Source organism: Dioscorea cayenensis, chromosome 19 (assembly GCF_009730915.1).
Source record: "Dioscorea cayenensis subsp. rotundata cultivar TDr96_F1 chromosome 19, TDr96_F1_v2_PseudoChromosome.rev07_lg8_w22 25.fasta, whole genome shotgun sequence".
Taxonomy (NCBI): Eukaryota; Viridiplantae; Streptophyta; class Magnoliopsida; order Dioscoreales; family Dioscoreaceae; genus Dioscorea; species Dioscorea cayenensis.
In genome coordinates this window covers 7,570,038-7,582,552 of record NC_052489.1, presented here as the reverse complement: position 1 = coordinate 7,582,552, position 12,515 = coordinate 7,570,038, and the positions used below count along the sequence as shown (strand labels likewise).

General features: G+C 39.7%; 1 non-coding gene across 1 annotated transcript; it reads left to right on the top strand.

Annotated features, from left to right (window-relative positions):
* The first annotated feature begins 8,026 nt into the window (after positions 1-8,026).
* On the top strand, positions 8,027-8,133 carry LOC120250952. The gene has a single exon (XR_005533281.1). It is a non-coding gene; the product is annotated as a small nucleolar RNA R71 (small nucleolar RNA).
* Positions 8,134-12,515: the final 4,382 nt, after the last annotated feature.

Here is a 12,515-nt window from a genome sequence, read left to right as displayed (position 1 = left end):
TTCTTTCTAGTTTAAAAAAAAAAGAGAATAAGTGTGAAAGAGAACTGGTTTTTCTTTTTGGTTATCGAAAAGTCAAATTCAAATGAATACCCTACCGATGGTTATAAATAGTTTGTGTAAAAGATGGTAGAAAGAGCTATCTCCATTTGAAGTGGAAAAGCCACCCTTGAGTAGTCGGATCTTAGGTTTTACCATAGTCCACTTGATGACCTACCAAGGAAAGGGCTACCTCTATGGAGTATAAAGCTACTACCCACTTAGTTTAGTTGGAAATAAGTTCTGTTGAACTAGTTTTCTTTTCCAAAGAACATGGGACACATTCCTAGGGTGAACACACATACCCATAGGGAGTATGGAGTATTAGGTGAATCCATTCCTTGAGGAATCAACTGTTTACGCATTAGTCTCTAATGTTCCCCTGTTGTCTGTGAATTTCCTATCTTTTATGAGATTCGAGATCATGCACTCATCTTCTTTTCTTGTGATCTGAGTGTTTGCTTGAGCACAAGCAAAAAGTTTAGGTGTGGGGGATTTAATAAGTATATTTTATATAGATATTTTATATACCCTATTGTGTGTTTTACTTGTCCTTTTAGCATATTTTTATGATAAACTGATACTACTTAAGATATGTTTGCTAAATGTTGTAGATAATTGAGGTTCGGACCACAAGGACTGAAAAGAGAGTAATTCTGATGCAAAACTTTGTTGGAATACAAGTTTCAGTACAAGTAGGATCCAAAGCACACCCATACTATGAAGCACGGTCAGAAGCACGGGCGTGCTGAACTCCTATGCATTTTACTAGAGTCTATATAGAACTAAGAAGCATGGTTTCGCTACCCCTAGCACCATCATGCTAAGAAAGCATGATCAATAAGAACAGGCGTGCTTACCCCCATGTATTTTACTGGAAATCTAATGGGAATATCAGCATGGTCACTGTGCTTCTTCCACGAGCATGCTCTCAGAGCACAGGCAATATGCACTAGCATGCTTGCCAAAATTAATTAAAAGGATCTAGAGCTAAGCATGGTCATTAGCACGCCCATTAGCACGGGCGTGCTTACATTCAGAAAGGGTTATTTAAGCCCTAAAGTTAGATTTCAAAGGGATCTTCTTCTCTCTTTCTGGAGGCGCGGGTGAAGGCAACTATCGGCACCATTGGGGCTGGATCTAGAGTGGAGACAACCGTGGAAAAGGAGGATCATCCACGGCAACCATTGTCAAGCCTTCTCCAACGTGATTGTGAAGCAAGAAGGGAGTTTAATGGACAATTTATATTTCTCTTATTGCTTTCCTATGATTGTTTGTAAGACTATGAGGGGCTGACCATCTTTTGATGCCTCGAATTGTGAACCTTGACTTCTAATGCTTTAACTTTAGTGATATTGTTTATTGAGTTTCCTTGTGGTCTCCCTTTTGTTTATTTTGATAATTTTCTAGGTGTTGATTGCCTTGATGCTTGTACGTTCCTAGCCTAATAAGGGAATTGCCGATAGCCGCGTGAGCATTAATTTTTCATTTCTAGTTCCCCCGTTAGTTGCCATTGCATTTTAAGTTTCTAGTTAACCCCAGATTGGTCTGCTATCTAGAAGGTAATCTCTACTGGTCTAGCTAGGGCACATATTAGGGAAGGCGTTGAGTCCACTTTAAACCTTGGGTAAGGACGTACATTATCAAACCCTGTGTAGGTGTTCACCAGGTCTAAGAAGAAACTCTTGAATCATTTCCTAGTTATTGCATTTGTCAAGGGGATAAATCCAGGGCATTGTCCTTTCCACTGCTATCTCTTCAACCTAAAAACCTATCTCTTCTTTCTTATTTATTCTTTTCTCTTTTAGTAGATTACTTAATTCAAACCAATTTTGAGTCACCTAGATATTAGGAAATGAACAAGTATTGAAAGTTATACCAGTCCCAGTGGATTCGATTACCCGATCCTATTGGGTACATTTTACTACTTGTATGACCTATGCACTTGCGGATACGCAAAGGGCATATTAGTACTATACACGGGGGTGTGGAATTTCCACACCCTCGTGTGGCCTACTTTCTATAGAATTCTGCAGCCCATAGAGGCACTCACACCCTTGTGTGGGTGCCTGTGTGGATGTGTGGAAAAACTCTCATTCCCACAGTCTAAGTCCAAAAGCTCAATTAAATGCATGAATAACAACCTCTACCATGCCACACACATATATACAAATTAAAACACCAAAACTTTCCATGAAAAACTCAACACCAACAAGAATTGAAATAGATAGCCACTCATGAACATTTATTTCTACATAAATGGAAAAACTAAGCTAGAAAACATGTAAAACTTGGGTTGGGTCCCAAGAAGCGCTTGTTTTATGTCACTAAACTTGATGTACCAGTCCTTACCTCATGGTAGCTCATAGAGATGGATGGTCTCTGACACACCCTTTTGGGTGTGTATCGCAAGTGCATGGGTTTGTCGAAGTAATAATACCCCGGTGAGTGGTAGTTGAATCCACAGGGAATAGTGATTAGAAACACAAAGATTGCTATTTAACTAGAACAAAGATGAATTGATAGTGATGTGAATAAGAATCAATGCAAATAGAAATAAGAAAAGAAGAGGGAGGCGCAAATAAAAGATAGGAGAGGCAGTCGATGATAAATAGGGCACCCGGACATTGCTCACCCTAGGACTATTGTTTCAAGTGCAAGACCAATCCTTATGCTTCCTAACTAATATATAATGAGTTGTGGAGATCCTTAAACACACGGTCCCAAAACTTAAAGTCAACCGTGACTAACAATACACTATGACCCAATGGAGAAATCTCTTAGTCTCGACACCTCACACTGTGTTAGGTTTCTTTAGGCTCCAGGGATTCCAATTGATAAACCTTATTCAAGAAAATAGATCTAACCCTTGGTCCAGGCAAAAGACCCCTAGTCACAATTAAGCCCAAGATACTAAAGATTACTTCAACACTTCACTATGTTGCTTGCACAACTAAGCCCCAACAGAGTTTGTCTCTTAGCACTTCACTCTATTGTGACCACAAAGAACTCTTGGAATGTGGAAGCAGGATAAATAATGCCGGAGGGGAAAGGGGACGTTCCGCTACCTCTCGACTCACCCTCTCAACCCTCTCCAATCTAGCATTGTCTAACCCTCATGGTGTGTCACTCATCCACAAGGATTACCAAAATGGATTCTCAACCCTAGTGTCACTATAAGGGAAAATCAATTCAACAAGCATTCAAGATTGGAACTCAATTAAAACATCAATTAATGAAAGCATAATAATAGGTCAAAGAAACAATATCATCCTAGGGTTTACAAGCCTAAGTACCCACTAGGGGTTTAGCTCTCTATGGAGAAAAATACAATCAATAATGAAATCAAAAGTAAAAATATGCAATCCATGAATAAAACCCCCCTTGGTGTTTGTGTCGATGGTCTTGTGGAATGGTTGCATCTTCTCCAAAGGTCCCCTCGTCAAGCGTAGGGTACACCTCGCCGGATCGGTGCTGACGAAAGCTCCACCAATTACTCTCTTCCGGAGGAAATGCGGTGTCGAAGGCCGTAAACCTCTCCAAAAGTCTAGCCAAAGCCTCTCCAAACCCTAACCGCGGGCACCTCCAAAGGTGAGAAAAGATAGGCCAAAGGATGGAAAGAAGGATCCCTAAATCGGGCTAAAATCACGACTTAAATATTACTGGAATCAGGCATCCACACGGGTGTTTGGAATTTCTACACGCCCGTGTGAATCTGTAGAAATTCGTTTTTCATCGGCCTGTGAACAGTGACTGTTAAGTAAATTTCTGCAGTCCCTGCTACAGTACTCTGCCAAAATACTCCCGAATCCACACTTTCATCAAGGCTACATGAGCGGGCACACATCTGACAAGATTTCCTTGCGTATATCCCGCAAGTACACGGGTTTGTTGAAGTAATAATCCCAGATGAGCGGGTATCGAATCCACAGGAAGTAGGGAATAAAAACACTTAATCCGCTTCTTAGCTATGTGAAAAATAAGTAGTGATAAGTGTGAAAATGATTCAATTCTCAAAAGTAAAAACAACAAGTAAGAGAGCACGAGTAAAAGAGGAGGTAAGGCAATCGATAAAGATAGGGTACTCGGATAATGCTCCACCTAGGATAATCGTTTCAAGTGTAAGAACCCTCTATTATGCTTCCTAATCAATGCAATGGTGAGTCGTAGAAATCCTTAAATACATAGTCCCAAATCTAAGGTCAACTATGCCTAACTCTATACATATCCCGGAGGAGAGATTAGATAACCTCTCAACCTCGCACTCGAATAGAGTTGCAATGAGCTCTAGGGATTCCAAGTGATAAATCTCTTCCTAATTATAGACCTAACCCTTTGGTCCAGGCAGAAGGTCCCTAACCACGATTAAGCCCTAGATACTAAGATCACCTCGACGCTTCACTCCGTTGCACGCGCAACTAAGCCCCAGCGGAGGGTCATCCCTTAGACCATTCACTCTATTATGGCCGCAAAGAACTCGAGGAACTGAGATAGAATCTATCACGTTGGAGGAGAAAGAGGACACTCCTGTACCTCTCGACTCACCCTCTCAACCCTCTCCAACCTAGCTTTGTCTAACGCTCGTGGTGTGTCACTTACTCACAAGGTTACCAACAAGAACTCTCAACCCTAGTATCACTCTAGGGGAAATGTTCATACAATCAAGCATTCAAGGTTGGAACTCACAACAAACATCAATTAATTGAAAGCATAATAAAGAGATTCAATGAAACAAATACATCCTAGGGTTCACAAATACCCAAGTACCCACTAGGGGTTTAGCTCTCCATGGAGCTAAATACAATCAAAGGAATAGAATGTAAAAGCAATGAATCCATAGAGAAACCCCCTCGATAGTCGTGTCGATGGTCTTGTGGAAAGTCCTCTACTCGTCATCTAAGGATTCCGTTGTCCGGTATAGGATACGCCTCGACGGAAGCTCCCCTACCAACCTTTTTCCAAAGGAATGACAATGTCGGAGCCATAGAACCTCTCTAAAACCCTAGCCAATACCTCTCGAAACCCTAGCCGAAACTCTCTCTCAAGTTGGGGAAAAGATGGAGAAAAGAATACTGAAATCAGGGCTGAAATTGGCTTTAAATAGGGCTGGAATCGGGCATCCACACGGTCCTATGGATTTTTCACACGCCCATGTGGAATTTCCACACGGGAGTGGATAATTTACACACACCCGTGTGGATTCTCTGGAATTGTGATTTTCGGCGGGCTGTGAACAGTGTTACTATAGTACTTTTCTACGATGTTGTGCTACAGTACCTGGCCTAAAATACTTCCCGAGTCCATACTTTCATCGAGGTGACGCAAATGGGCACACGTTCACGTCGTGGATCGCTTTGCTTCTTTAATGACGCACAAGTTGGTGGAGATCTTGTTCTATGTGCATAAGTCGGAATTCTTGAGTGTGACTGCCCTTGTGCCCCTCCAAATGGTTGTGCTAACTCAAATACGAGGAGGTTGGCACACACTCTAGCATCTCACACCCGACCTATGTCTTCGCATTTGAACCTTAGCAAGATTTTCATCCAAAATCGGTGCATTATGATCCATATTGTTTTCTTTCCTTCATACTCGGCCTCACAACCCTACCTGCATGAAAGTAACATAAAAGCACACATATTAGTGTAAAAACCCTAGAAAAGTAATGCTCAACATAAGGAAAGAATGCTTCAAATTCATATCACACAAGCACTTATCAACATCCATGCGGTAGATCGAATTGCATCTTCAATAAAATCACATTTGACGACAATCTTGCAAGTATTGCACAAGTCAAAACACATGAGTGTGACTGCGTTTGTGCCTCTCCAGTTTGCATATTCACTTGAGCACAACGGAGGTTGGCACACACTCACATGTCTTGGAGCACAACTTGTGTCTTCACATTTGTTTACTCCAAGATTCCATCAACAAAGTGCAAACGTTATCTACTTTGGCTTCTTTCTTCCATATTTGTCCTCACAACCCTACATGCACAAAAGAACATAAATACACATGTATTAGCGATAGAATCTAATAAAAGTAATGCTCATCATAAGAAAAGAATACTTCATATTACTAATACACAAGCACTTATCAGTCTCCTTACCTGCAACCTACATACATGAAGAACAGAAATTCTATAGGATCAAAGTGAATTTATGGAACATGTTACCTAATGAAGGATTACCACTCTCTACTCGTTTGTGCTCATTCCAAAGAGTGTTGGGATGCTTTTTGTGGCAACATCTCGACCTCTTCATGTGATGAAAAAATTGTTTTAGAACTCCCGTGTTGGTTCACTTTTTGGGAACTTGTTCCACTTGCGTACTGATCTCCTCTTCTTCAATGTCTGCACACTCATCATATTGTTCCAAATGGAGAAATTCCTACATGCACTCATTAGCAATCTCATCAGTAACATCAAAAAAATAACATGTATCATCAAAGTCAAGAGAGTTCTTCATGGCTTAGGCAAGGCGATATGTGATCTTCTCTTCTCCAATGCGTAACATCATCTTGCCCCCATCCATATCAATAAGTGCCTTGGAAGTGCACAGGAAGGGCCTTCCTAGAATCAGCTAAACATCCACATCCTTGTCGACATCAAGCACCATAAAATTTATAGGGAAAATATACTTGTCAACCTTTAATAAAACATCTTCTACTATACCTCTTGGATAATGAACTGAAAGATCGGCCAGCTGCAATGTCATTCGAGTTGGTCTTGGCTCTCCTAGCCTCAATTTCTAAAAAAATGTATACGGCATTACATTAATGCTGGCCCCCATATCAACTAGTACCTTTTCTTCCCCAAACCTCCGATTATACATGGAATGATGAAGCTTCATGGATCTTTTATCTTGTTCAGCAGATTTTTCTAAAGCATTGTCAACCAATTTTCTTCCAAAACTATAGCTACACTCTCCTCTATCTTTCTATAATTGGTTAAGAGATCCTTCAAGAACTTTGCATACTGAGGCATTTGTCACAATGCCTCTACAAATAGGATGTTAATGTGTGGTTGATTAAATAGATCCAGAAATTTCTTATTTTGCTTATCAATTTGGTCCTTCAAACATACCGAATAAGGGATTCTAGGTGTGAAAGTATGAGGTGGTACAACTGCCTCTTTCTCCTTACTTTTTGGTTTTTCTAGAGGAATTTCAGTAATTTTCTCAGTGGGGAGTTTTTCTGGAGGAATTTCAAAATTTTTCTCAGCAAGGAGCTTCTCTTCAAGCTCTCAACCACTCCTCAAAGTGATCTCCTTTACATGCTCTTGTAGGTTGGTCTTAGTGTTTCTTGGCAAGCTTCCTTGGGGCCTCTCCGCTAATAACTTCGCTATTTGACCCACTTGGTTCTCCAAATTATGTAGCGAAGCAGTATGATTGTGGAGTGTCACCTCTACATTTTGAAATGTAGTATCGGTTGACTGAATAAACTTTACTAAAATCTTCTCTAACTCTGAAACTCTCTTTGGAATTGAAGGTGTTTGCTGAAATCCTAATGGGGCAGTAGGTTTTTGCTATCCTTGGTTACTCCATGACAAATTTGAGTGGTTCCTCCATCCTTGGTTGTAGGTATTGCTATAGGGATTGCCTTGTCATCTCTCTGTATTACTTACAAAATTGACTTGCTCGACCTGCGAGGAAGTACCAACTAAATAAAGATAATCTACTGAAGTATGTGCATCCCACAACTATCACAACTAGTGATTGCAGTCACACTTGGTGAAGTTAAAGTGTCTAATTTCTTGGTTAACGCCTCCACATGGGTTGCCAAAGCTGTGACTACATCAACCTCATGAATGCTGGCTACCTTCTTCTTTTTCCTAGCATTCCATTAATAGCTATTCAAAGTCATTTCTTCAATCATCTATTAAGCAGCTTCAAGGGTCTTGTTTCCTAATGTTTCTCCTATAGCGGCATCTAAAAGTTTTTTAGTGCTTGGGTTCAACCCATTGTAGAACGTATGAATGATTATCCACTCAAGGAACCCATGTTGAGGGCACTTCCACAAAAGGTCCTTGAACCATTCCCATGTCTCCAACAAAGATTCTTGCTCCATCTAAACATATGAAGAGATTTTATTGCGAAGCTTTGCTCATTTTCCCGAAGGGAAGTACCTTGCAAGGAAAGCTTCTACCATTTAATCCCATGTTGTGATGGAGGCCCTAAGCAATGATTAGAGCCACTGTTTGGCTCTTCCTTTCAATGAGAATAGGAAAGCTCTCAAGGGAATTACATCATCCAAGACCCCATTAATTTTAAGCATTCAAGGAAATTCTCAATATGGTTGTTTGGATCCTCATCGTCTAATTCATTAAACTGTGCAGACTACTAAATCATTTGAATAATACTTAGCTTTAACTCAAAATTCTGGGTTGCAACAGGTGGCCGAACAATGCTCGACTGTGTCCCGTAAACTGTAGGTCAGATAAAATCTGAAAGTGTTCTTTGTTGCTCATTTTGATCTTCCATGTTTTTAGATTCTTCAAGCTCTATTTCAGCTGGATAATTCTATTCTTATGCAGATTCCTCTCCCCTTCTATGAAGTTTGTGCTCAATCTCTATATCTTCTTTAACTAATGTCGAAGGATTTCCTCGGGTTATAACATGTATCTGAAATCAAAAAAAGAAAAGAATAAGAATGGCAAAAGAAATAAATATGAAATAAAAACAATGAAAAAGTGAATGACTAAAGTCACAAAGTCCTAGCACTCCTAATATCCTATTACTTGGCATCGACACCAAAAACTTGACACACCCTTTACATGTGTCCACAAGTACACAGATCACTTAAGTAATAAAAGGAACCCACTAGATCAGGTAGTCGAATCCATAGGGAATAGGAGAACTAGTAATGGCTACTTCTATGTTATCTCGTCGAATAATCAAGAGATGATATAATGAACTAATGCATGGAAAGATGAATGTCATCAATAAGTAAGCAAGAGTAAAATGAAAGGATGTCTTAATTAATGAAAAATGAGGTATTCAGGCAATGCTCCCCTAGTATTCAAACACTAAACGCAAGATTCACAAAGTGTTCCTAAACTGAGTTAGTTAGTCATAGAAATCCAAAGATAATCGGTCCCTTGCTTGAGATCACCGATACTAGTCCCCTATGAGGGCCTGGCGTAAAAATCTCTCTATCTCAACACCTCACACCACATATGACTGTATAACATTCTAGGGATTCCAAAGGATGTACCCAATTCCTAAGAATAGATCTTGCCCTACTTCTAAGCAAAAGGCCCCTAGCCCCCTACGAGGTCTCAGTGGAGAAATCTCTTAATATTAACACCTCACACCACATATGGTTGCTTAGAGTTTAGAGAATACAAAGATAGAGTACACTAATTGGAGGGGAAAGGTGATGCTCCACTATCTCATAACTCACCCTCTCAACCTTCTTCAATCTTGAGGTTCAAATCCTAATGGAGACCTCTCTCTTACCAAGGTAAATGAATTAATACAAACCAATCAATCAATAGATCAATAAAGCAAGCAAAGCATTAAGGACACAAGATTAAAACTCAACTAAACTCAAATTAAAAGGAAACCACAATCTCCAGTGGCTTTCTTGATGCTATGATGGAGGAGAAATCAATCAAAGTTGGTGAGGAAACATCCCCAAAGTCTCATAATACCTCCTTTCTAAACCCTAGCCGCCTTGCCTCTTCAAAGCCGTGAAAAAGTTAACCTCTAATCGGACAAAGTGGCCTTTTATAACCTCAAATTGGGACTCCACATGGGCCGCCACAGGCCCCGTGTGGGATGAAAAATTTTTCACATGACCATGTGAAAATTTCACATAGCCATGAACAGTAACTAATACAGTACCTTCCACAGTGATTTACCACAATGCTACTATAGTACTTTCATGAATAATGCTTCCAAAATCTCCTTCTAAAGCCACACAGCTAGGCACATACCTGTGTGGTAGATCATGTGGCTTCTTGTCAACTAAACACCATTGGAAAAGCTCTTGAAGTTGATAAACGCCTAAATGTATGTATTTTATATGTATGTATTTTATATGTATATATTGTGCATTATTTGTGTATTTTCTTCATGAATCGATGCCCTTTTATGGTTTAATTGGGTTCTTTTGTGTTACAGGCATAAAACCAACTTAAGTGAGTTCGACAACGCGATTCAAGAAAAAATCAACACCAAAAAAGGCAATTTTAGAGCCCGGGCACTGTAGCAACACTATAGCAACCTGAAGTATGAAGATTTGAAGAAAAACGCTAAGTCTAGAATTCCTCACAGGCAATCTTACGGCCGTGAAGATGGCCGCAAGCTGAATGAAGAAATAGAACTGTAGCAGTCACTGTAGTAACTTACTGGAAATTTGACAAACTTCTGATAATCCTCACGGCCTGTTTGCTGACTGTGAGCCAGGCTGCATGCCATCCCAAGATCATCTTTTAAAAGGGGTTTTAAGGTATCTTTTGAGAGGAGAAGAAGTCTAAGTTGAGAGCTCATGACCACATTCTTTGATTCGAGCTAGAAGAGGGAAAAAGAGAGCATCTCCGAGGGAGAATTCGACAGGGACAGTGAGATTTGGCAAGATCCACTCCAAGAACCACATTTAGAAGAGGTTGAAGACAGAAGGGAAAGCACATTTGGATTCTCTAGAAGCTTTTCTACAAGGGATTCCAAGCGTCATTCGGCCTTCGACCTTTGACGAAGTTTGTCATGCTTTATTTAGTTGCTTTCATGGGCTTGATTATGTATTTTGCTAGTATGGACAACTAAACCCCCAAGGTCACCGGATGTAGGTGATCCTTGGGGTGAACTTGTGTAGATTGGATGCTATAACTTGTTTTATTGCATTTGGTGTGTTTGTGATCCATGCTTGGTGTACTTTATTGCATTGGTATGCATGAGAACTTTGTGTATCGATTTCTAGGTTATGCAAGGTTGCGTGACCATCGCCCTTGTATTAGACACACCACGCTTGGAAGGGATGTATGTACTAATATGCCGTGACCGTCGGGTATTTTGTATCCCTCCAACTCTAGGGTTGTTCCCAACTTGTGTTTCGATCCTATATTGAGGAATCCATTACCCTCATTGCAATCGTAGGAGGAATTATTCAGAATAAATTCCTTATCAATACTCAAACCGGATTAGGGGTTAATTGCCGTGATAATTGTAGCATCCTTCGCACTTTATTAGCCCCAAGATGATCCTCATCCATGACCACTTTCATTCCTTGATTATCACCCGTGATTTAATTTCACCATAGACATTTTAATAGAGAGTGATTTGTTACTTTATGGTTTCGTTGCCACACTCGATGTTGTAGGTTAAACAATATGAAAAGAGGAAGTAAGAGTAGCTTCTCGAGCCCTTGGGAATACGACCCTCTCATGCTTGTGCGAGAGGTTTATTACTTGATGACACCATACACTTGTGGCTAGTCAACCAGAAGTCTTCACACAAGCAGAGACATGAAGATGCGACTACCTTTATACCCTTCCAACTCATGAATTAACTTGAACTCTCTTCGGAAGTTGGCACACATACCCATGTGTATGAGCACAGCTTGTGTCTTGATCTTTGTGTCTTGAAAAGAACTCCAAAAATATATCTCCATGACTCATTTTTGCTTCTTTTTCTCTCTACATGCCTTTACATCCCTATTTGAACAAAAGAACACCAAATACACTTTATGAGTCATAAAACCTGATAAAAGAGATGCTCAATGCATGTAAAACATATAAATAAATATGTTCAGTCAAGCACTTATCAATGTTAAGAGGTTGAATGGAGAGTGTGTATTTTCTTTCCTTCAATCTTGTTGGATTCATGAACCTCCTTTGTGTTTGAAATCAGGTGTAGTGTAGTATTACTGTAGTACCAATGGATCCTGCTTCTTTTTTCTTATTTCCTTGGTTTAGAATGGAGGTGATCTCCATGGAAATTCCTTGGAATTCAATGCACTCAAGTTTGAGTCAACCTAAGCCTCTACTAAAGTTACATTGCATATAAGTTTAGGGTTTTCTTTTATACACCTCTTTTTCATGTTTTCCTTGATGCTTATCTTCTTGTTGGTTGGATCTTGTTGTGCGTGTTCATGTTTTGGTTAGGTGATGAAAGCTCAGCTCAAAGCAAGAGGTCAGCGGAGGAGTAGCACCATTTCAGGAAACCCAGACTCCTAAGTTTGTAAGTGGGTTATGTTGAAATACATGATTCAATTAGGATCTTTAAATGCTTTCAATCGATTAATGAAATTGTTTCTTGGCTTTATCATATTTTAAGTCAATGTTTTGGCTAGTTTAAAATGGTTTACTATGTTATTGACTTTTATATGAAATTCTTAGACGTATGAATGAAAATGACTATTACTTTACTTGTATTCATGTATTTGAATAGTTTTTGAAACCTCCTTGTTCTCCTAAGTTTGTGAAAATGACTATTACACTGTTGATGTTCTATGGTTATTAAAATGGTTTTCATTTCTGAAAT